Raw genomic sequence first — 26,772 nt, 5'->3', positions numbered from 1 at the left:
CAGAAAGGACACAGATATTTTATTTGCTTGCTTCAATATTTCTATTGGCTTCTACTTCCCTTCAAGACAGTAAACAGATCAGGTCAATGTATATATGAAAACTTCACTTTCAACATACTCAGAATTTTATTGAAAGGAAGTTGGAGAATCTGAAGAAAGACCAAGATGCCTGCATTATGTTCAGTGGTAAAAATACTAAGTGATGCATACTTCATATTATAATCAAAATAGGTACTGAATAATTATCTCTGAAAGCTGATTATAGGATAATGTGTTTATGTGAATACTATCATACTGAAAATGCATATTAAAATGAAACAGATTGTGACAACACCAACAAATTGGAACAGAAGGCACAACATTTGACTTACTAATAGCTTTTGTATAAAGTCATTCAGCATATTCTAAATATTGTTTACAATTTTGTTGTTGTTGTTTATTAAATACCTATTGGCTAGTAAATGGAAGGCACTCTCTTTACAGCTGACAGAACTGTTATTAAGAGCCACATTCAGGACTTTACCACAAAATTGTAATGTTTAGTCTACCTTATGTTTTTCATAAAATCCTCAATAGACAAAATTCTGTTATACGCTTATTCCACAAAGTGTTACACAACAGCACAGAACAGTCTAAGGCAATTCCATATAAATCATCAGAATACATTACACACACACACCAGACTTGCTGATAAACATCAATTTGCTTATATCAGATAGTATCCTTGTATTACATATCTTTAGTATTTGAAACATGATAAAGCTTGACAACCATAGCAAGAGCTTTTAAAATGCTAAAAATCGCAAAATACAAAGCTGCCATTTTGCAGAGAAGAAATCAAGAGGAATGGAAATTTTCATCAGCTTGTACTAAACCAGTTATGTCTACACATGCGAGCTCCAGGCACAGTGAGTGCCTTGGATGACACCTGACCACGCTGGATTGAAAGACTTCCCACTTCTCCATCCCTGCCTCCTTCAGCGTGCCCATTCTCCTGAGTTCAGATTACACCCACAGCACACTAATACCAAAAGTCCCAATGGGAGAAACTGTGGTCTATGACCTCAGCAGAGCAGCCAACAGTGCATGAAGTGACCTGGGACTACTTTTGAAGCTTTTTACCTCTCATGGTTTAATCCCAGCTGGTAACTAAGCACCACACAAATGCTCATTCACTCCTACCCCCACAGTGGGACAGGGAGGTGAATTGAAAAAAAATATATGTAAAACCTGTAGGCTGAGATAAGAACAGTTTAATAATTGAAATAAAAATAATACTAATGATAATAATATGAAAAGGAAGAAAAAAACCAACAAAGATAAATAAAGCCCAAGGAAGACAAGTGATGCACAGTGCAATTGCTCACCACCTGCTGACTGATGTCGAGCCCTTTCCCAAGCAGCAATTGATCCCCCTGGCCAACTCCCCTACTTTATATGCTGAGATCTATGTCATATAGTACAGAATATCCCTGTGGCTCGTTCAGGTCAGTTGTCCTGGCTGTGCTCCCTCCCAGTTTCTTGTGTACCTCTTCACTGAAAACTCCTTGATTTAGGATAAGCACTAGTTAGCAACTGCTAAAACATCAGTGTGCTATCAATGTTAGTCTCATCCTAAATCCAAATCACAGCACTGTACCAGCTACTAGTAAAAAAATTAACTCTGTCCCAGCAGAAACCAAGAAATTACCCTGGAAATGTATTTCTGGGGAGACTTAAGCCATTTTGTTTGCAAACTGACCAAAAATCTAAATGCACTAACCCTGTAATCAGGTCAATGTACAGAAAGTGGGTTGGGAACACTGCCAGTGTAAATTGAGATAACCTATATAGGCAGTGCAGCATGAAGGCTCTTGATGACTGGAATACCTATGTAGCCAATAAAGCAAAATGGTATAGATAGCAGTTCTCTAAGTACAGGGATGAAGGGGACATGGGCTTAGTTTGTCTCTGGATTCTGTAATGCTTAGTGAAGTGACAGCTTCAATAGTCATCTACCTGACAGCCTTGGCTGAGTCTTTCTTCCCTTTCTGTTAAAACATGGCCAGTAGATCCAAAAGACATCAGCAGGAGTGAAAATAAACAAAGGACTGAGTGTGGGGTTTTAAAATCTAGGCTAGAATAAACTTCTGTTACAAAGCTTAGTCTGAACCGTGGCTCATTTGTAGTTTTGTCACAGGCTTCCCATGGAGCTTTAGGCAATCACTTAAAGCCCATTTATCAAGGGGCTCAACTACTTCTAAACACCTAGCCATCAACTTCTCCGTCCCTCAAGTCAACTATAGGTAAAACATACATAGCACCGTTGCTTTTGTTCACATCTTGTCCATCCACTTAAGAGAAAACTATACTCAGACAGCAGCTAGCACAAGTAGCCCCTGAGGAGCCCTGCTGTTACTGGAATAGAAATAATGAATCAGGCCGTTGAAGAAGGTACTGTAATATATATTTTTATATATGTATATGCATATTTGTTTATATATATGAACTACTTACACACTCTATTCTGGGGTAAAAATGCACATAACAATTAATCTGCCCCACGTACAATTCCAATGTTGAAATGAAAGAGGAAAATATGCCTTTGTTAAGGCCTTACACCTTCTCAGGAGTGATGTCTTTGATAGATTGGGGTCCACATATCAATCCAGTAGAACACCAGCTTCCTGACTTGTGGTGGTATACAACACAGATATGATTGGAGGAAGAAATGGTCTAGTAGTACTTCATGGAAACTCCCACAACAGTCCCCGGGTATCTGCCAAAATTATCAGCAATGAGAAATGTAATGATTGTGAGTACTGAAGTAATTTTTTAAGAGTACCACTTTCCTGGTAAAAGTTTCATTGGCTGCCATAGCAGCACACGGTATAGGAAAAGTGCAATTACAAACACAACCGACAACTGGGGTATATAACTAGCTGACCAGAAGATGTATACATTCAAGTTATTTTGAAGGTGGCCTAATCTAAGCTGTTGAGATCTCCCTCCATTGACCACAGCAGAGAACCATTGTCTGGAACCCTTCAACATGAGCCTAAAATCTCCAATCCTCATGAGGGCAGGTGTAAGAACAGACTGCAACAAGTGTGAAGATGGCTCTGAGAATGCCAGATGTGTTTGACTTGGAGAATTCATGTGAGTTTTCTTAAATTTTAATGTAAGTAGTCTAACTGTTTATAATCTGTATCTATAAAAAATCATCCACAGAGGAACAAGCAGAGACTTCTCTGTAGTGCCACTTTATACTCATACTCTTACTACCAATCCCCAAAAATCATTAATATCAGACCTGTCACCTTTGAAAAAATTGTTTAGATAATAAAAGATTCCTTCTTGCAATGTTCACGCAATTTAACAAAAAACGATCAGTCACCAACAGTTACCAGTCAGTATCTCTCCAAACGTGGCTTCATGTGCTTTCTCTCTCACCTTCTCCTTTTTCTGTGTTTGCCTTTTCTAGAGGCTTGTTGCTCTCTTGCTGGCATTTGCAATGGGCTGCCCCAAGTCAGATGTCTGTTGTCTCACAGATCTCACCAAGAAAAGGCTTTTTATCTGCTGAGACATTTGTACCATCTGTGGGAAGAGCAGCAGCACTTCAGCACGAGGAAGGACAAAGAAGTGACAGTCCTATTCTCATTATGTCTTCCAGAAGTCCTTGTTCATAAAAATCAGAATAAAAGCAAAGTCAGCTTTGTTGTTCCCATTGAGGGAGAGGGTAACCTCAGTGGAACCAGTGACTTCATGTAACTTCATGGAAACTGTGAACGTAGAAAGATTTCTATGAAAACTGAGCTACAGCTGAATATATTCATATACATTAAAAGAGGCATATGATTCAGTGCATCTCCTCCCACCCTACCCCCATAAAGCCTGTATCAGCAACAGGAAAAAGGAAAAGAAAATTGCTGGCTAAATATCTGTTCAGTATAAGGGAAAGCACTTTGACTCCACCAGGGACCAATTAGATCTAGTGAGACCAAATAAATATTTATCAACATAGCCAAAGGGCACATCCTCATCCACAAGTTAATTGTGTAAGCTTGTATACTGTGAACATAAAACCTGGACACCAGAGAGCTCCCACTGACTCTGGTTGGTCTGGGATCTACTTGTTCGTGTAGCAATGTGGTGTGCCATCTTTGCATAAGTGCGTGCAGACTCCTTGGGGGAACTTAGATCCAAGCTCATTTGGGATTTGAGATCTCATGCATACTTCTCTAATTTAGAGACAGGCATTGACCAGAGATCTCACACCATCTGTCTCTCTTACTCCAGGAATTTCAGGGACATTTCAGAGAAGGCATTAAAGTGCAACACATTTCTTTTTTTCATTTTCTTTGAGCAACATAAAGAGGACACCTCCAGTTCTGGAATGCTGTGGAGATGAAGCTTTCATCTCTCTGCATACATGTCTCTGAAAAAAGTTAGTATTGAATGCTTACAGAGCTCACCAGCTTTGAGCACTCCTCAGCATGGCCAATTTTACTTATACAGGCTCAGCCTCCAAGTCTTAGATGGCAGGTAAGACAGATATTCTAAAAAACAGGTACTATTATGGATTTTCCACACATTCAGAGTTGCCCAAGAGTTCAGAAAAACAGGCTAAATAAATAAATAGTTCAAGTAGGGGGCAGAACGGCTACTACACACATCCTTTTTGAGGAACCTACCTCTGTGTTTGTGTCTAGTCAAGCAAATAAAGAGAAAAAGCACTGAAAAGGCCAGTGGAAGAAGCAGTAGCACAATCTGGGTGACTCCCTGTCACCGTTTGACTCAGGTCAGACAACAATGCTCTCGATCCCCTCCCCCTCCCATCCAGGTAGGGAAGGAGAGAGAGAAAAAGAGAGAGACTTGGCTGGATTGAAAACTAAACTACACAGCTTTAATTAAACACTAATGACATAAGAAAATATATACAATTATATACAATGTGTTCAGGAAATGTGCAAAAGCCCTATAGCCTCCACCCACCCCCAGCAACTCCCACAGCATCTCCTGAGCTGCAAACAGTCCTGAAAAGTTCCAAATTGCTGCCAAAGAGAGAGCAGAGTGATGAAGGTCAGGAGATGCACAGCTTGGGGGTTGACAGTGATAGATGGACAGAGTCCTCCCCGGATGCTGGCCATGGACAGAAGAGAAGGGAAGAAGAAGCAGGAAGGAAGTTGTCTTCTGTGATCTCTGACCTTCCTCTGAGCTTACGTAGATATATGGAATGGAATATCTCTGGCCAATTTTGCTGTCTGTCTAACTCAGCTACCTATGGGGGGATCATAGATCTCCCTGTAGTGTCTGAGCCGGCAGAGTGAAGGTGTGACTTTGAAGACCCAGCAGTTAGAAAAACATTCCACTGTTTGTTATCATTCCTAACTGGAACACCCTGCTGCTAGTTAAAAGAAAGCTTACTTAAGGAAAAAAAAATATCAGTAAAAGGAAAATTGGCTTCATCCTGGCTCAAACCAGGACATGCCCCAGAAAAGCCCACAGAAACCCAAGAAAGGAGTGAACAGAAGTAAAACATGGGAAGACTAAAGGAATGGGTGGGTGGGCACCACATTTTCTGTTGCCCATCAAAATAAAGTACTGAGAGATAAAGTGTCCTTAGCTCACTCAATGCAAGAATAAGCAGTGAAGGAGGAACAAATTATTGGATTTCACAGCATATTCCTCATGTATGGAAATTCAGCAAAGGCTGATAAAAAAGGTGGGGCTTTGTGGTGATTTATCCAAGTGATCTTCAGTACATGACAGAAAATTACGTACTTTGTTAGTAACAACAACACAAAATTTCCCATATGAAGAGAAAGGGCTTCCCATACACATAAGCAGCAGATGAACCACATTTACAACACCTTATCAGTTAAAGACACACAAGACCACATCTCTGACATTAATGCTTATTGTAAAAATCAAGACACTCCACCCAAAGTCCTATACCTTGCAGGAGGCACTTAGAAAGACATCATGAAACAATTCTTTCTGAAGGAGGAAGCTTTTCCTTTTTCATTTGTAGAACACACCAGGATTTGCTGTATTAACTTCAAAACGGAGATTGGATTCACTCAGAAAAAAAGTGAATCCAGGGATATCACTGGTAATCTCCCACTTTACTGTGACAGCCAGCAAGGACAATCTCAAAAAAATTAAAATGTTCCTTCTCTCTTGTATGGTCAGCAAGCAACCAAATGACTAAAGTATCAATATACTGCACCCTGAGAGTAAAAGCCTACCTAGGTAAAGTTTGGGAAAACATAAGTGTCAAAGTTTATGGAACTGACTATTTATTTACAGCATACTGAGAATTAACTTATTTTCATAAGATGCATATACAGGCAGAGGAAGGTTAGAACATGAGATGTAAAGGGACTAAAGCCACTTAGTTAAAGTTCTGAGCTATTTTACAGGACCCTTGAATAACCTAGGAGGGAAATTTATTCAACTCACATTTTAATGGGACATGAGAGATCTCATTGTCACACAAGTGCTCAAATCATAAAGACACTGTGATCTGACATTTCTCTAACAGGGGTTGAGCGCTTCTTGGCACCTTCTGGGAGTATGTTAATTCACATACTTACAATCTATAACAATTAAGCTTATCAATGATATCTTGACAAGGTATCTTCTTTCTCCTGTAAGGAGTTTTGTCATTGAACAAAATAAGCTTTGTAGAGAAGGATTTTGAACACTTCTGGTCTTATATAACATTTTGATAGGAAGAGATTTTATATGGGAGAGCCCCAGGTAACAAATCAGGGGAGCACTAAACTATGTTGATAGCACATCTGTTTTACAAGTATGTGCTGCCACATGATGTACTACAGAATAAACTGTTCAGCTGAAAGAGGTTTTCACATCTGTTCAAGGACCTTTGCACGTGTTCACATCAACTCAGATTTCATATACCAATATTTTTTCTTTTTTCTGAAATTTTACTCATGCAAAAAGATCCGAAAGAGCCAAATAAACTTTCCTTTTCTTTTCTCTCCCTCTCAGTAGAAGACATCAGCAGGACGAAGTAATTAGTATCAGGGTAAAAACAATTATGGGGGTTTAAAAGGAGGGCATTATAGAAATCACATCAAAGAAAACAGAGGGAAATCAGAGATACTACCCAAGAGGGAAGAAGTGTTGGTTCTACTGATTACATGTTTGACCTGAACCCAAAGAACCCATTTTTATATTTTTTTCCCCTGACCTCTTAGTACAATGTTTTTCCATAACCCTGAGAATATCATTTCACTATACTGTACCTCAACTCTAGACAGATTACATGGGGATCACAACTCTCTCCTAACTATTCAACAGTCATATTGCCAGGGCATTGGCAATTATGTGTCTAGACACTCAGAAGGACCCTGCTCCCAAAGATACTGCCATGGGCACTAAAACAGAGGTAGTATAGATCTAAGCAGAAGCCACAACAAATTCTTAATATTTGAAAAGAAAACTTGCTTTATTAAATCAATCAAGTTCTTTGCCAATATATTAATTTGATATTTTTTCCTATACTATATTAATCAGCTGCCTAAAACAGATGCTTTTCTAATTAGATAATATAGTTTTTAATTCTTTCATAAGACCATTCTTCAGAACTTAAAAATCTTTTGAAAGTCACCCGTAGTTAGATGAAGCAGTTATTCATGTTAGCTTTTAGCAAGAAAGCCCCAGTTTTTCATGTGTAATGAGTCATGAATTCAGCTATTTAGAATCCTTAGTAAATAACAAATTTAACATATAATATCCACCAAAAAAAAAAAAAAAAAGAAACAAAGAAAAACAGGACTGCATGGAATAATGTCCTATTACCTTCTAATTTTACACAATCACAAGATAAATCGACTGCAGACATACACAATGTACTCTAACTCACTGAATATCATCAACCTAAAACATTGAAAGGGAACGAGGAAAACCACCAGCACTTGTCTTGCTAATGGGTTTAAAAGAGGCTGGCCAAGTGTATTCCAGATGGCTGGGTTTTAGCCTAGCTGTTCACGGAATGAAATGGTCTGTTGCTGTGAGTGATGCCCCACATGAGTAAATGTTGGTCTTTCTCATCACATAAATCATCAGTTATCTCTCTTAGTGATGCTATCAGTCGTCTCAAGATGCCTCGACCATGACAAGAAATAATGAGAGATTAATTAAACTGTTAACCTCTTCTGTAGTACTAGCCATAGTAAGAGAGAGGGAAATATGGTCCTTCACTGAGAATGCTGTCACTACACCATACCTTGGAGAAAAAGTCTTCTCAATTAGCCCATGTCTTTACAGAATGTATAGAATTTGCAAATTCTATTTTTAAATTTTTTAATTAAATTTTTTAAAATTCTATTTTATACAATTGTATAAAAGAGGATCTAGCTTGCTGTAATGATAGCTCATGCATACAATGAACCACCATATTAAAGGGTATAAATTATGACAATCTTAACTAAGTTTAAGGCAGCCATGTAGGCATCTGATATATTTCCAGCCCATACAATATCTTCCAAGAACAAACATATGCTGCAGCTGGCAGGGACACAAGTGAAAAAAACAAAACAAAGCTACCTGGATATATTGAACAGTATAAAAACCACATGAAGCAATATTGGCTGTGATTGGAAATAAGGTGAGCTCTGCTCCTTGTAAAGAGGAATGCTTAAAAAATAATAATTATAATCTTTCTATTCAAACTCATTATTAGCACAAATAAGCTTGTGGGTGGAATAGAAGCAACGCAGCAAGCAATGCTGTGTAGTAGAAGCAGGTATACTGAACAAAACATCCAGTCTACAGCATAGGGAGGGGCTTACTTTCAACTGGTCTGATGGAATTAATGCTCCTGGCTTACAGAATCAAAGAATCACAGAATCACCAAGGCTGGAAAAGACTTTTCAGATCGTCAAGTACAGCCTATGACCTAACACATCCAGGGATGTTGCCTCCACCACTTTCCTTGGAAGTCCATTCCAATGTCTAATCACCCTCTCTGTGAGGAAGTACTTCCTAATATCCAACCTAAATCTGCCCTGGAGCAGCTTCAGGCCATGCCCTCTTGTCTTGTTGCTAGTTGCCTGTTAAAAGAGCCCAGCCTCCACCTGACTACAACCTCCTTTCAGGTAGTTGAAGAGAGTAATAAGGTCCCCCCTGAGTCTCCTCTTCTCCAGGCTAAACAATCCCAGCTCCCTCACCCTATCCCTATAAGACTTTCCCTCTAGTCCCTTCACCAGCCTTGTTGCTCTCCTCTGGACCTGCTCCAGCACCTCAATATCCTTCTTGAAGTGAGGGGCCTAGAACTGGACACAGTACAGTACTCGAGGTGAGGCCTCACCAGTGCTGTATACAGGGGGAGAATCACGTCCCTGCTCTTGCTGGCCATGCTATTCCTGATACAAGCCAGGATGCCATTGGCCTTCCAGGCCACCTGGGCACACTGCTGGCTCGTGTTCAACTGGTTGTCAACCAGCACTCCCAGGTCCCTCTCTGCTGGGCTGCTCTCCAGCCACTCTTCCTCCAGTTTGTAGAGCTGCCTGGAGTTATTGTGGCCAAAGTGCAGGACCCTGCGCTTGGTCTTCTTGAATTTCATGCCATTGGCCTTGGCCCATTGACCCAGCCTATCCAGGTCCTCCTGCAGATTTTTCCTACCCTTCAGCAGATCAACACTCCCCCCCCAGCTTGGTGTCATCTGCAAACTTTCTGAGGGTGGACTCAATCCCCACATCCAGATCATCAATAAAGATGTTGAATAGACCTGCTCCCTCAGCACCCTAGGATGAATCTCATGTGGACCCATGGACTTGTTGGGACCTAAGTGGCACAGCAGGTCCCTATCTACTTCCTCCTGGATTACAGGAGGGCAATTCTGCTCCCCATCCCTGTCTACCAACTAAGGAGCCCAATTGTCCTGAGGGTAGCTATTCTTTTTGTTAAAGACTGAGGCAAAGAAGGTGTTAAGCACCTCAGCCTTTTCCTTGTCCTCCCTTACTAAGTTCTCCCCCTCATCTGAATGAAAGCTAGTTCATGTACTCTGAGAGTGACAGAAAGCAAAGTGCAGTCAAGAGGAGCCAACGAGGAGATTCCCTTCAGATGCAGTAATGCTAATGTAGACAAAAAGTTTGCTTTACATGAAAAAAGAAAGGCATAGGAAACGCATAGGACATAGTTAATAAGTATTTCTGTGCTCCAGTAAAAATTAATAAAGACCTAAATGAGGAACCTGAAGATTTAGACTCCGATACTACACATATGGAATGCCTTATTTTCATGCATCCAAGTCCACCCATATTGGCTTCAGTGGTACTATGACATGGTGTCACGTCAGCAAAGTAGTTTAAATGTGTCTTTGCAGTTACGTGCAGACACCTCCATTCATGCTTTGAGTTGAGTTACCTGAGCATGAAGTCCTGAAAGACTTGAAAGATGGGTGTTGCAGAGCAACACAAAATCACATGCTGATGTGTCTACATGAATTTAACACTACATATAGTTCATGTATCACAAGTTCACTATGCCATGACCATCTGCACTTGACAGGATAAACATGCCATTCCCTGTCAAAGTGGCAATGCTTGGTGGAATGGATGTTTTTGGATTGATAACTTTAGCAGATTTGAGCACTGCAAGCAAAGCACCCATCTGTTGGAATAAAATGGAGAGGGAACTATGGAACACAGAGTACATTAAAAAATTGTGACGCAGAATAATGACTACTCCAAAAATTTGATAGCAGTAGGTTTAAATATCACACATATGAAAACAGAATCACCTGCATTTGTATTTTTCCTCTATTTCTGTTGGATTGGAATTCAAAGTTTGGAATAAAATCCTGATACAAATAGCCCTTTACCATTTGCAGAAGAGATTACAGCCAGGTTCTGGGATCAGGCAAAGCTGATTTATCCAAATGGACTAACATGTGAAAAAAATGCAAGAAATTTGCTTACTAGAATATCCACTTTTAATAGGGCAGTAAATGTCACTAGTAAAAATCACTAGGGAAATGACTTGGGTTTTCCTATTTGAAAAGACTTTGTATCAATGCCTTCTTAATTGTGAAATGTATGAAGAGTTTTCAGAAATGACATTATTCTCTAATGTTCCTGTCCATTAATGGAGCACATTCATTTTACTTATTAAGATGGTAAAGAATTATTAGACTGGTGGGAATGAGGGAAAGAACATTGAAACATTCCCTGCTAAGAAACTAATTTCACTAAAATGATGGCAAGTCAGTGGAACTGAAAATCAGGAGATGTTAAATTAGGTCTACTCACTTGAGTCATGTTTGATGGCATCAACAAAGGCTGCTTTGAAGAAAATGATCCTGGTCTTCCTGCTGTCTGTATTTTTCCACAGAATACTCCCTATTCTTTCTACTGTTTTCTGCCAGAATGCTTGTGCACCTACTTTATCCTCTGTGATCACTTCTGAACCAGGGACTGATCCCTTCAACAGTGCTGAAGTTCCTACTTCACTGCCTCAGCTGGCAGTAAAAGGCTATAAAGTTACAGTGCGTTACATTCTGGATAGATAAATTAATTGCAATCATTTCGGTCTACCAATGCATATAAAATGTTATTGACCATTCGAGGTTTTGAATGCATACCCAAAATGCACAGGCAGGAGAAACGTATCAGTAGTGTTAGTATGGATTCTTTTACCCAAAAATGATCTATCTTTCTATCTATCTATTTATTTTATATTTGAAAAATGTTCCCTATCTCTACTGGAAGGACCTGTGCTCATCCCAACACTTTGGAATAACACAGGGATGGCCAATGCTGTGCTGGTTGTCATCTACAAAGTTAGTCCAGGTTATGGGAACTGAAGATGTATTTGGATTTGACCTGAACTGGATTCAAGAATTAGATCTTGCTGTCCTGCATCCAAGGGAACTGTCCTGACATGGTTGAAACCAATCATGTTCATGCTCTGGCATAGTAATACTTGTATTTATTACATGGAAGTACAAAAGAGAAGATACAAAAGGTAAGCCTAAACTTTTAGTCTGGAGTGTCTTCATTTAGTCTGCATTTAGAATACGAGATACTGATATTTGCTTCCCTAGTCCCACACAGAAGTTAGTACTGAACCTGGACATCCCCATATCCTGGCTGAACTTTCCCAGTTCAACAGAACTACTAGGGAGAGTCCAGTGGAGAGCAACAAAGATGACTGGGAGACTGGTGCATCTCCCTTATGAGGAAAGGCTGAGAGAGCTGGGACTCTAGCCTGGAGAAGTGAAGGCTGAGACCTTATTAATGCCTACAAGTATCTAAAGGGTGGGTGCAAGGAGGATGGGGCCAGAGTCTTTTCAGTAGTTCCCAGTGACAGGACCTGGAGAAACAGCCACAAACTGGAACATAGGAAGTTCCATTTAAATGTGAGAAAAAACTCCTCTCCAATTCCCCTTCATGGCTGGGCAGGGTGAATGTTAGAGCAACTGCTACAGTTTAGCCTGGGACATGGGCTAAACATAGACATTCAGCATGGCTTTATCCTATTTCTAGCATTAACCTGCAGACATATGATCTGAATCAGAACACAGCAAAACAGGGAGCAAGAAAACTAATCTCCATTAATTGCTTTGCTATTTTAAATTCAAGGATGATAATAGCAGTAGCTGTTGAACTGGAGGTGTAGGAGGACAGCATTAGCATGGCTTTAGTGGGCAGGCTGATGGGAGCAGAGGATTCAGAGAGTGGTTTTGAGCAGCCAGGGTGTTTTGGGAAGGGAAATCAAGCAGGTGGTGAATAGGAAAGCTGGATCAGTAAGTGGAAAAGAGCTGTCAGGGGAATCATTAGGAGCAGTTGCCTGGGCAGTTCCCATTTACAAGCAGCAGCTGTGCCAGCCTGATGAGGGGAGGGGATGCTGCTCCATGCCAGATGTGCACAGTGTGAGCGCACTGTCTTGGCTGCCAGAGACAGGCAGGAATAAAGAGAGAAGCCGTAGGGCGGGTGGTGCAGAGAAGGAGGGGAGCAGCTGCCAGGTGACTACAGGAGAAAGATGCTCTGAATGGAATAGCATGTACCACTGATGAAGCCCTGTGAGCTCTGAGCCATTTCTGCCTAGAAGTAAGGAGTTAAGTAAGTGTCTAGGGAGAAAAATATTTCAGGGGCTGCAGATGCTGATCAGGCTGATCCATGCTTTTGTGACTGCTTCCTGCAATCAAGATGAGCTTGTATTTTCTGCTTGACCTACTGCTTAATTTTATTACTGTACAGGAGCTAAGAACTATTTCTTGGACTAGGCACTGGTTTAAAGCTGCAGTGAAAAGTATTGGAATTTGTTCTGCTGACTGTCCTATAAAGTATGATTTTTCTCTTTCTCAGCTCAAATGTAATTTATGAATTCACTCAGAATAGATACATTTGTCTGGCTCCTTCTGAAGCTGAGCTGTGATGAACACCACAGAACACAATCAATCAAAAGTTTCAAGACAGTGTTCATGCCCTGGGGCTATAAACATCTATTTTGATTTTATCTCTTGGCACTGTGTGATGCCCCTATTATGCATTCACACCTACTGGACCATCTTTTGCTGAAACTCTTCTGACATATGGTAGCGATTATATTTCTGACCATATGGGGAGGTCTGAGCTTTGGCTGAAGCATTATAACCTAGCAAGTATGTTCTGCCTCCCCTTTTATTTCTCTATCTCATCCTTAATTTTCTTCAGTTTTTTCATCAAGTTCCTGTCTTGCTCGACTTTCAATTGTTGTATCTGTAGAATGTTCCTTGCATATTTGGGAAGTTTGCAAGTTTTTTAAAGCAGAATTTTTAATACATAAACCTTTCAAGCAGGATTCTGACACCCCATTCCCCTGTTGTTGCCACTGGAGTGCAACTGTATGAGCCACTAAACTTAGCTAAGTTAAACCAGCATTTTTTGTACTTCTATTTGCATTTCAGGTCCTCAACGAGAGCACATATGGTTTAGGCAGCTTCTTTCTGCCTATTTGGAAGTCAGAATAGAAATAAATACAAATTTTTATTTCTCCCAAGAGATCTAAGCTAACTGCAATATTATATAAAGAGGGAACATGTTTTATGCACAGAAAATTCCATCAGAAACATATTGTACAATAAGCAGGATGGAGGAAATAATTCATAGTGATTATGTTATTAGAGAAGCTTAATCTGTTGCTTGTATAAGGCACTTATGCCCAGAGACTTCCATTAATGGATTGAAACAGGTATGTGCTAATACTTCCTAGTTATTATTCACTGGTTGAGTCATATTGTAATTGATCAGAGGGGTCACCTAGCACACATTTTGAAGTCTGGATATAAGATGCATAGAACAACCTTTTAAAGAAAAAAAAGTTGCCCATGCTAATGTAAAATAGGTTCTGCTTACCTGAGTACTTTGACAGATTTTCTTTATGGTCTAGTAAACATATAAAAAGGTTATAAATACTATGACTTATTATACATAATAATAGAAAAAGATGCAGAAAAAAATAAAGAACTGGGAAAAAAATTGTTAGGTATATTTTCAGAGCTTTAAGAATTCTTACATTGTTAAAATAGTATGGACTACTCCTGTTTAAGCAGCTTTTGAGACTCTAATGATGCATACACTTACTTAAAACCAGGAATATATATTATTACATCATCATCATCATCATTATTATTACTATTACGCAAACACCTCAGTAGAGTTCTACAATCATCTTGTGCTCCAAACTCAGATCTTTAATGCATTTTCAATTTAATTTTCAATTTAAATAAAGTCAGTTCTAAAGCTTGTAGTCTGAATTTCTAACACGAACTAGGAAAGACCAGATTCTGGTCCCAGCTCATGGCACAAGCTTTTTGTACATTTGCAGTCTATATTAACACCACTATTCACAAACTTCCTGATTTCTCATTTCTACAACCAAGCTGGTGAGAAATTTTGAAGGCCATTAGTAACAAAAAAGTGGAGTCTGCTTTTCTAGCCAGTAAACCCCCACATAGAAGTTCTTCTCTGTAGGACACCGATCACCTCTGTCTGATCTACTGTCTTTGTTCCTCCCTCCTACTACATATATAAGTTGAAGCAGGTAATTAAACACTACAAAATGCTTAGTTTAAGCTGCTGGATGTAACACAGAGCCTGACATCAGAACCAGATGACAGGTTTCCAGCGTGCAACATTAAGACAGCTTAACATCAGAATCATTATCAATTTCATAATTGTAAGACACTTTTGGAATTCCCAGTATTGGACAGTATTTAAGAAGTGCATTTTGTTTATCACTGAAATGGGTATTCATATTTGTGGCAATGCTTTTACAGAACATAGCCTCTATTTAAAAAAATAATTGTATCTTGTAAATATATCTATTTAAGCTATATTAGGTAGAACCATGTCCAATATATGTGGATGTTCTAAGTCCTGATTTACGCAAGCATTTAATGAGATGCTTAACAACATGTAAAGAGTACAAATAAACTCAAATTTTCTTCTTCTTTGCCTTTATTTAGATATAAAACTTGATCACACAGGCCACATCTCACAAGGAGCATTGTTCACCAAGATATACACTGAAATCAGTGCAATGCAGTTATAAGTATTTTTATTTTAAAACATTGCTTCAGCTCTCACATGCACCCCAGAAAGGGAAAACGCTGCTTGAACTGGGGAACTGAAAGAAGACATTAGATCAGAAACTGTAAAATGAAAAAGGTAGAAATAGTGATAACCTCCAAACCCACCCCCCAAAGAAAAAAAAAATTCCCAAAATAAAAACAAACTAAACCCCAACAAACAAACAAAAACCAAATAAAAACATAACCAAAAAAACAAAACCTAAACTATGTAGACTGTTTTTCTGTTTGCTTGTTTGGGGTTTTTTTCCCTACCCTTAATTATCAAGATGAGATGGAAAAAGCCTTGTTTCAGAGAAATCTGCATCCAGCATCTTTACCATCTAATTCCAAATCTAACCTGAGGCTTAATATAAAAGCTAACACAATTTTTAAGAATCCCTCCCACTAGAAAGAGAAAGACAATCACAATATTGTAATTGCCTTAGGCTGTTCTGCCAATTTTTAAATAATGTTCTGTCTCGTTTTGAGAATTTCATACTGTCATAGTCAAATTGTGGTTGATAATGTTATTCTGGTGGTTTTCTCCCAAAAAATAGCAGAATTTTACCTGTTTGATCTCTGTCACACAGATAGAAATAGCTAGCTGAAGAGTCTGAGTGAAGGACGGAAGGCAGGGACAGAAAGCCTGTACTCCAATTTACTTTATCCAGGGCTTGGATTAACAGACATCCTCAAAATATCTCAGCTTCTCATTTTATATGCTGCTTTCATCTTGTTCTCTGCAAATAAATGGAGATTTTATTTGAACTAACCCCGTGACACCCTTGAGTCTGACAGCTTTTCTTCTGTGTTTGCCACAAGCCCTTACAAAAGGAGTTGATCATGGAAGTACAAGAAACATGAAATCCAGAAAGATTGGCATCACACAAAATTCTCTCAACTATCAATTAGCATCAGACTAATGTATGCATTTCAAACTCATTTTCTGGAAGTATCTACTGACTATCCCCCCTTGTACAAGAAATTACTTTCCTTGGTCACGGCATCCTCTGCCATAGAAGATAGCCATGCAACCCTACCATCTGCACAGACGTGATGTTGTGTCTCACCTCAGTTAAATGTGGTGAGATGATAAATCTACACTCTATATATCATGTAAACTCAAAATCCTTTGCACTGGCACACTAGAAATGGCAGTGAAAGATCACGAGAACTCTTTTTTTTTTTTTTTTTTTTTTTTTTTTTTTTAACTAAGCTATCCAAGCCACAGAAAAATGTTTTCTTGCTTTCAAAGCATTTCTAAACACCCAAGAGACCATGGTTTGGAAAATTCTAAAAGAAACACAAAGATTCAGTTAGTTTCCATTTTTCTTCTCCTTCTCACCCTTTGCCTAGGAGCTGTCTTGCTAATTCTCCTCGTTTGAACAGTAATTTATTACATATGTTTATTCCCTCTTGTGTACTTAAAACATTTTATATTTCCTAAGTCCTAATTATAAGATTATACCCTCTGATTTCCATGGCTCTCTGCCAAATATAACAGTTCATTCTGGATTATTGAAAACATATGCAGAAGCTTCAGCAAGCCTGACTTCCCATCTATCTTTATTTCTTTCACAAACATTCTTTCTGAACACGCTGATGCCTCAGATCTTTTAATATTTACAGAATCACAAAATTGTCATGGTTGGAAACTACCTGAGTCTAACCAGTATTTCTTTTATTTTCTTCATGGACTTGCTGCCCTCACTGACTACTGTCCCACACAATATTAACTGCTTTAGAAACTGCTCACCAGATCGTTTGTAGTAAATAAATGGGGCAGACTCTGAGCAGAGTTGTATAGATGGAGTTAAATCAGTATACAGCTGCTCTGAAGGAGTTGTGGGCTCACTTAAAGGAGGAGGCTTTGGACTCTTAAGTTCCCCCAGCCTCCCCAAAGCACTGCAAATATCTAAGGATTTACATACAGGGCAGACTAATGAAGCAGCTGTATCTAGCATGAGCAGCTGCCATAGTTATACTCAGCAGAAAAAACATTTGTGTTGTGTTTTGCCTTGCTGCTGATCACCCTTGCTAACAAATTTCTTTGTTTATGGAGCTGTAACACATCACCCAGCTCATTCATATCAGTAACATCTTAAAGCTTTCATGCAGTCCAGGAAAATCCTATCTGAAATTATTCCCACTAAAATTCTACAGGGAACACTACCACTTTGACTCCCAGGAGTGCTGAACATATTCCCCACACTTAGTGTCCTAGGCTTTCCATGAAGCTGTTGCTTCCGTCTGCATAAACATTTCCCAGTCTGCTTTTTCATTCTGCCCTGGGAGATCTGTAATGGTTCCCTGTGATTGCTCTTATTCCTTTCCTGTCCATCACTTCAATCAAAGCTGTGTCTGCACTGGAAGCCAAACCACATGTCATTTCATCCTTCCATCAGAGTGCTCTTTCTTGTCTCTCACATTCCTCTGTAGCAGGGCTGCAATCCATTTTAAATTGCCTGCAACCCTGACAGACTGCAACAGGGAAAAAAGTACATAACGTGCAAACTTGGAGAAAGGTAGGAAAAAGAAAGATGGGGGAGGACTAAGTCTGAGAGAGACTTTCTGCTTTACTTAGTGAGGCAAAGTCCCCAGTGCCTGGGGAGAAAGCCTGTCCATACTGGGAGGCCTGCACTCCCGCTGGGGCAGTTGTCTACCCTTCTGCACGCTTTCAAAACTTGCTTCATGACAGAAGTATTACTGGGAAGAAAAACAGGCAAAGGTATCCTGGGAGATGAAATTCAAATAAAAGATCTGCTGGCTTTCTTTTAGCCAGATCTACTAAGAGGACATTTACCATGCTGCCCCCACTTCTTGCACCAGCTCCAAGAGGAGCTCTGAAGAAACCTCTGTGTTTTCACTGGCCATTGGTGATTTGCCCATATTTCTTTCCACAGTTCCTTGCCACACTCCATTTCTATCTTAAGTCTACCTAGCTGAAAAGTTCACAGAAAATATTTTCCTCATCTAAATACCCTATTAAAAATCTAGGTAACTGACAATTATTTTATGCAGAGATAGCAAGCTGAACTGGTTTGAGCTCCCCAACCTCCCCAAGCTCATGCAACCGCTTGCTAAGAGCTGCACCCACACCTTCCCTGCACCTACACTTGAGCAGAGGTGTCTCTACACATGCAATACAAACATGCACCTAGGTCTTCTCCGACTGCAAAACATTCTTCCTATGCCATTAAGTCAAACTGCTAAGGAGGTAACAGGGAATAAACATTGCTTGTGGGCATTTAGTGTATCTCTACTCAATTACAGGCTGAATGCTCAGTTTCTGCTATTTTTGTAGGATTTTTTTTTTTATGGAAATAGTTGTCAAGCACTGGAACAAGCTACCTAGGGACAGGGTAAATACCTCTACCCCTGGAGCTATTTAAAAGACATATAGATGTGGCACTTAGGGACATGGTTTAGGGATGGACTTGGCAGTGCTAGGATAATGTTTGGACTCGATCTTAAGGATCTTTTTCAACCAAATTACTCCATAATTCTATGATTCTTTGGTTTTATTATTACAACTGTGATGTGATCGAGATGAGTTTGGTCCACAGACGTACCCCAGAAGGGCAAGCAGCAGACATCAGTCCTGTACAGGTTCCTTCTCCAAAAGTCACAGCTGTCTGGCTATCATCTCAGCTACAGCACTCAGCTACAGGTACAGTACCAAGGATCCTCAACAACTACAACAAACATTTTAATTAGGTTGCCTTATGCTTTGAAGCATAGACAGAGTGCGCATAAAAAGTATGTTTGCTATATGTTATATATATGTTATATTGTTCAGAAGAGTCATAAATTGAGTAGAGGTGCCTAAAAATAGAGTATCCAAAAGACAAGTTGGTTACCTGAAAAATTTCAACTGTAAATACTCTTAAGCTATTTGAAATGGCTACTGTTTGTGAAAATATATTTTTCACACTGTGTTGGCTTTCTGGATCAAATTATGAGCAACTTATTTTCCTGAAAAAGTCTGCATTACAGTGAGCAGAGAATCAGAGAGGGAAAGTGAGCCAGAGAATACCTACAGTCTCTGAGTCTTTATTTCCAAATTTATTTTAATTTCATCCAAAGGCTACAATGGCTGATCTAAAGAATAGTAATTAAAAAAAAAAATGTTTTATACAATCAGTTTTATTGGAAAATCTATTGGTCTGTCAAGCTAATTATTTGACAACACTGTTGCAGTACATTAAATTCTTTATTAACAAGGCATTTGGCATCCTCATTTGTAGATACATGACTCCTTGGGAGAACAAGACTGAGGAAATAAAAAGCATTATTTGTTCTATTTCTCAAGTCCCACAGGTAGCGGAAGGAATGCATCAGGTAAATTCTCTGCTAGTTATTTGGGTTGGCTTTAATGCTGATTTGTGTTAATGTGCAAACTCCTAAAGTTACCTTAAGAGGTCCTATGACCCAGAGCTGGGAGCTTGGGACTTGACAGATCTCAAAGTACCTGCTGATACTCAATATCTCCAGTCTATCATACTCAAAATACAAACTAGCAAAAAGAACTAATTTAATGTCAGAGGTTGGATGGGAGGAACTCTTAAACATATTATTCAGCAGTCTACTTCTACAAAATCTCATTTTTTTCTTTTTCATCATTTTTGTTATGTTTCTATAAACTTGCTAAGCTCAAGTAGAGGCAGACATGGTGAACACAGCTTGCATATCAAATTAATTAGCTTTTCTAATTTTTGCTGATACAATTAAAACTTTCACCTAAATTAGGATGAAATACACATCTATTCTTCTGCATTTATGTGGCTTTATTTATTTTAAGTGCCTCTTTGTACTTCAGTGAACAATTACAAATCATTTTTCCAATTCCTTCAGACACTCAGGCATGCCAAGAGCTAATTAACTAGTGTGACAATTGCAAGAAGCAGCAACATAATTCAGTTTTTGAGCGACTGGAAGATTTTAATTAGAATAAAAGAGGAATTAAATAGCAGTGGTAAAAAATGGCATTGACAGGTAGGGCACACATACCAGAAAGGTCGCTACCAAATTATTTGCAGGTACTTTCAAAACACGACTTTGGAGTTGTGAAATTAGGATTAATTGGCTGGAGCTGTTTTATAGACTATTCACACACTTAATACCTTACAATCTACTGAGGTAATCAGCCATGTGTAAAGAACAGGTTTTGAATCGATTTCCTGATTAAGTAAAATATAACGGTCTTTGTATGCAAAATGTGGAATGCCTAATGCAAAATTCATCTTGCACAGTGAAATGCTGGCAGAAAAGACCTTTTCAGTGTTGTGAATCCCAGTTTTTGAGATATATAGTACTCATAGCAATGAACTTATCCAAATTTGAGTGACTGTTGGCACAGCTAAAACATAAACAGTACTCTTGATGCTAGAAATATATTTGATAAAAGTAATGACTGAACGATGTAGGCTTCTATTTGGTAACCATCAGCATTATCCTACCTTCACTTTTTTTTTTTTTTCTTGTTTAGATTAAGTAAGCTTTCATTGTGTATTTTAAAATACCAAAAATAAAATATGCAATTGGGTCAAGGGAGCCAAAGGAGAATAGAGTTATGAGCTAAAAACAATTTTGACAGAAATACCAGCCCTATGGTAATCAGATTTTTCTTGGCTTTCTACCTTAGCTGCCACTTTCAAATTAGGGACCCAAATTACTCCTCAATCAGGGAAGTCCATCATTCTTGCCCCTAGTTTGAGTGCTCCCGGTATTGCCCTTCCCTTGAGTCGAGTATCCCGTAGCAGCAAAAACAGTTGGATCAAATACCCAATGGAGCAGGAAGAATAGTTTCTCCATTACTGATCCAGAGAAGAGACATATAAGGATAGGCAGATTTGATTAAAGAAGATTACATGGCTAAATATTAAATGAAAATCTCAAGTACAATTGCATTCCTGTGGAGAAAAGGTGCACCATCTATGGATACATCTATATTAACATTCTTTATTTCAGAGCAGTAGAGAAATTAAAATAATCCCCTGATTATTCCCACCTATTATTTAAGTGTTCAGCTCTCGAAAGGGTTCTGGTATGTGTGGACTAGATTCTTTTAGAATGAAACAGACTGGCAGATGTAATGTAGGGAATCACAAGAATCCAAACCAAGAGGTGGGCTCCCCTGTGACAAAGTCTTCCAGTGAATAGTGACACCAAGATACTTGTAAAAGCTCTCAAACTGTCAATCTGCAACTCCCCAATGCTTCTTGTGCTTTCCTATGTACAGCACATACAGAGATGCCCACAAGGACCAAAAGAACTGCAGTTTCCCCAGGACTGGGGGCTGCAGAATATATCTGAACAATTCCTCGGACTGGAATTTAGGACATGTACAGGTTGGAAGGCAGATTTACCTGTTTGGCATAGAAGGTGGCTAGCAGCTGAGGTAGAGCTTGGGATGAGCAACACTTTTCTCACACCCCTACTTCATACTTTGGCAGAGAGTCACCTGGCCTCGGTCTGGTGCGCAGAAGAGATATACATCTTTTCCAGAAACTTTCAGGCCCCCAGGAAGGGAGAGAAAAAGAAAAGGAAGCTCTGTCCTTTTGCTAACATGTCCACATGAAGTCCCTGACATGCCACACCATAACTCAAGGCAAAATGAAGATGTAAGCAAGACAGAATCTTGCTTACATCAGAGAATCAGGCAGGGCTTCAAGCAGTCATAGTGCTTTTTACAATCTTGGCAACTCCTCAGCAACCAGGTGAGGAGTGTCTTGGTGTGGAACAAGTTCATATTAAACAGTGGTAGAATGTCCTCACTAAGCTAAAAAGCTTCATCCATCATCTTGAGGACATTTGTAGCAGTAACATGTTCTCATAAAACATAGCATGATATTAGTAGTAGGATCTGCATAACCTCATGAATTTGGGCCTCTTCTCCTCACATCTATGGTCAAAACAGTGCAAGTGACAAATGAAAGAAGTTACAGTGCAAAAAGTCTTACAAAACTCTTTGGCCATACTATTTCCTCCTCAGCATTTGGTAGAGTGGCCCACTGAGGAGCTCACAGGCCAGAGATCAATTATCAGAGATCATCTGAAGAGACTCAGGCAACAGGTATTGGGGATGTTAGATCTAGGGGAAGAGCCTAGCTCTAGCCTAAAGCAGAAACTAATGCCTTTTAAGGTTCAGGAAAATGGGACTTAGGTATTTCATACATGTGAAAATTTGCATCAGACAAGTATCTGGGACCATTGCAAATTCTTCTAAATGAAAGAGTCTAGCAATTACTTTTTTCTCCTAGCTGCTCCCTTAAAAATGCTTGAAGGTTGGGAAAGGCAAGTGCAAATTCATCTGTATATTAAATTAGATGAGAAGGATTCTTATGTACTAGCTCTAGCAAGAAACAGAGGGGCATCATAAGAATATGGGCAAATACTTTGAACTTCTGTTCCTCTGTAATATATCAAACATTATTTAAATTCTACGTCGAGTGTTTAATCACAACATGTTAGAACAGTGCTAAACTAACAATCTTTACTTTTTATTGTGATACAAAATCCATATAAATTATTGGAGTCAGAAGAATTTTAGCTCAACTGCCCTTGATCAGGTCTCCTTTCAACATGATCAATATACAAAGTAGTTGCTTAGCTTTTAGGGAGATATTAATTTACCTCACCAGTCTGGCTAGTGTGTGTCTCTAGAAAATAAGAGCATCAGCTTTGTACCAGTTAGACGTAGTTTCTCAAGTGAAGAAGTGATTCAGCAAGAATAAACTCTGAACTATTCCGTAGTTTTGATAAAGAATCATGTCACTGATAGGAACATCTCTCTGTTTGTATGTGAGGTTTCTGAAAAATATTTTACTGGTTTGTTTGGACTATTACAAAACTGTACATACAACTTATTAATAAAATCATCACATGTGGTTACAGAATAACAGGCTTTGTTACTAAACACTGTTTCTTTCACACTGATAGCATGTTCCTTATAGCTATGTACTCCGTAGCCATCCTTTAGGATACAGCTTTTTATGTTACAAGTGCGAAAAAGAAAGCTATTTACCTCCTGCATGACTGAAACACAAAACTTGAGACCTCTGTGCATTATAGTTTGCTCCATTCTTACTGAAGATCTTCCAATATATAGCTCATCCTGCTCATTAAAGATCACATTCTACTTGTTTCTTCAGAACAAAAATCAGACTTTTCTGGGAATTCACAACATTAAAAGTAAAGATTTTTTTTTTACTTTTTTTTTTAAAGAAAGTAAGAGCTGATTTGGTATTTTTTTTGGACAGTTGCCTTTCTCATAATCTGGACTGCAATCTAGACAGATCTTGTTTTGGTTCCAAACCTTGAGTTCAATTTGCTGCTTAGCATTCCCCAGTCAGAAAGAGACCTGAAATGGCAAGTGAATAATAGCACATAGAAGTCAATCAGGTTGTTATGCTTCCTTTTGTTTCTAACATGCCTGCTCATTTTTCCTGTAGAAATACCATAAATATTATGAGCCATTCTAACATATGCCTTTTTTCTTGCCATTTGTTTCCTGATTCTTCCTATTTGAGTTTATTATTACCTCCTTCATGATCTTCTATGATTTACCTACAAAAGTGTAAAAGAAAGACTTGCGTATCCTGAGCAAATGCCCTCAGAATGAAAATATATGGATATATTAATCCCTGGTGGCAGTTTACTCATACATACTGAGTTTTGTTATGATTGAACTTATCCAGTTTTTGAGGGAACAGATTGAGAGAAGAAAAATCTTTTAAGCCCAGGAGAAGTCTCTCCTATTGAGTCTTTTCATACAGTCTGCAGTAGGATAAGATTACTAATCTATGAGGGACTGAAAATGTACAGTTTTGAGACTGAAAAGCAGTATCTTGTAAAATACTTCTTTCACTAAGATAGCCATATATTTTGCTCCAGTGGCAACAAACCTTGCAAGAAGAGATTCACTCACATACTTTAAAAATAGAACATTTGAATTTATTGTGCTAAAATTCTTGATGAAAATACATCTGTAGAGATAAGGAAGACATCACAAGCTTTTTCAATTTTTCATGTTTCGTGACCTTGCTTAATTTCACAAAGCATTGTGCAGCAGCATGGAAAACCACCTATAATTTCTCTAACAATATAATGTGCAGTTCATGAAATAGACAGTTGTTGACCTATTGTAGTAATTGTTTGCTTTCCAATTACACAGCTTGAAAAACATCAAGCCCTTGCGAGAGTATGTAAATTTTATCAGCCAAATGCACCCCTTATATTACTTCACTATAGTAAAACTATTCTAATGGAATTACATCAGAGATTAATTTTGTCCAGTGGATTGTTAGCAAAAGAAAAATCAAAATATCAGCTGTTTTGAAAAGAAACAGCAAAGAATATAGCAAAGTATATTAATAATACATTATTTTATTCTACCTTCGTATGCTGGCCAAATTCTAGAGGTCTATAAAATTTTGAGGAGACATTAATAGGGAGGTGGGGGATGTTTAATGTGATCCCTCTTGCTCTCAAAGACTATACAAAGACCTATTTCTCTGAATTCAGTAGGCAATACTTTGCTGATGGCTTCAGCATTGCTTCATTAACTGTTTAGCTCCAGAGAAATCCTTTTAAGTTTTATCACTGAGTCCACAAGCTTTCCCCTTATCCTTTGAGATACAAACCACCTCCATGCTACATGCTCATCCAATATCCAACACAACAGCCACATAGAAGGAACTGCCACAATATTTAGCAATAAAAAGTAATGACGGTTGTGTTACTTCTGTATCTGCTGGGGGGACAACACAGCAGGGCAGAAGCCATCTAGGTTTCTTGAGTGCATTGATGACAATTTCCTGACATTTTATCATGAAGCAGAAAAGGGTAGATACTATACTGGACCTTATACTTGCAAACAAGGAAGAACAGGTCAGAAATGTGAAGATGTCTTCGCTGCAGTGACCAAGGGACAGTAAAGTTCAGGACTGCGAGTGGTGAGAACAAAGCAAACAGTAGGATCATAACCCACATGTTCAGGAGAACAAAATTTTGCCTGTTCAGGGATGGGCTTGGAAGAATACCATGACAGATGATCCTGAAGGGAAGAGGGGTCTAGGATATCTGGTTGATTTTCAAGGATTAACAGACCAAGATTGGTTCATTCTCATATGCAAGAAGTCAAGCAAAGGCAACAGGGGGTCTGCATAGATGAACAAGTTGGTCCTGACTAAATTCAAACAAAAAAGAGAAACATACAAGAAATGGAAAAGGGGTCAAGTGGTCCAAGAGGAACATAGAGACACTGTCAGAGCATGCAGTTATGGGATCAGGGAAGCCAAAGCCCATCTACAGTTGAACATGCTAAGGGATATGAAGGGTAAGAAGGAGAGCTTTTACAGGTCCATCAGCAGCAAAAGAAAGACATGGGGAAACATGGGCCTGCTGCTGAGTGGGACAGGGGACCTGGTGACCAAGGATACAGAAAAGACTAAAATACTCAACTTCATCTCAACTTATTTGGGGAAGAATAACTGCATGCACCAGTGTGGGCTGCAGGACAGCTGCTTGGAGTTGGAAAGCACTTTAATGGAAAAGGTCTGAAGTTCCATGTGGACACCAAGTTGAACATGAGACAGCAATGTGCCCTTGCAGTAAAGAAGGTCAAAAGCCTCCTGGGCTGCATTAGGCAGGGCATTGCCAGCAGGTAAAAAGAGGAGTAATGAAGATGGAGCCAAACTCTACTCAGAGTTGCCCATTAGGAAGACAACATGCAATGGGCACAAATGAAAAAATAATAAATTCTATCCAAACTCAGACACTTACTTACTTTGTGGGTGGTCAAACACTGACACAGGCTGCCCAGAGAAGTTGTGGAGTCTCCACGTTTGGAGATATTAAAAATCTGACTGTTTATTAATAATCAAAATCAATAATAATCAAAAAGCCATTCCACCTTCTGAATACCCTTTAGCTTCTTCTCTCATCTACACCGTGCTCAAAGTTCTTGCCCTGGCTTTAAGAAACATATCTGCTTGTTACATCAGTTTTACTTATGACTGTTCTCTGCTTCTTACCCTTCATCAACTTCCCATAATATTACACTTCTACTTGCGTGCCTTCTCCCTACATACTGAGAAGTACATTCCAGCTCCAGAGAACAAAATTGGTTTTTAATATATATCTGATTTATATTAAAGGACAACTAGGCTGATTAGGGGTCTGGAGGGGTCTTATGAGGAGAGGCT

General features: G+C 39.0%; 1 protein-coding gene across 2 annotated transcripts in view; it reads right to left on the bottom strand.

The window, feature by feature from the left end:
- Positions 1-26,772, bottom strand: part of NKAIN3 (sodium/potassium transporting ATPase interacting 3) — a 362,324-nt gene that overhangs the window by 213,769 nt on the left and 121,783 nt on the right. The window lies entirely within an intron of this gene.

The sequence above is a fragment of the Apus apus genome, chromosome 2 (genome assembly GCF_020740795.1).
Source record: "Apus apus isolate bApuApu2 chromosome 2, bApuApu2.pri.cur, whole genome shotgun sequence".
NCBI classification, from domain to species: domain Eukaryota; kingdom Metazoa; phylum Chordata; class Aves; order Apodiformes; family Apodidae; genus Apus; species Apus apus.
Note: the sequence above shows the minus strand (reverse complement) of the source record. Positions and strands in the feature narration are given on the sequence as shown.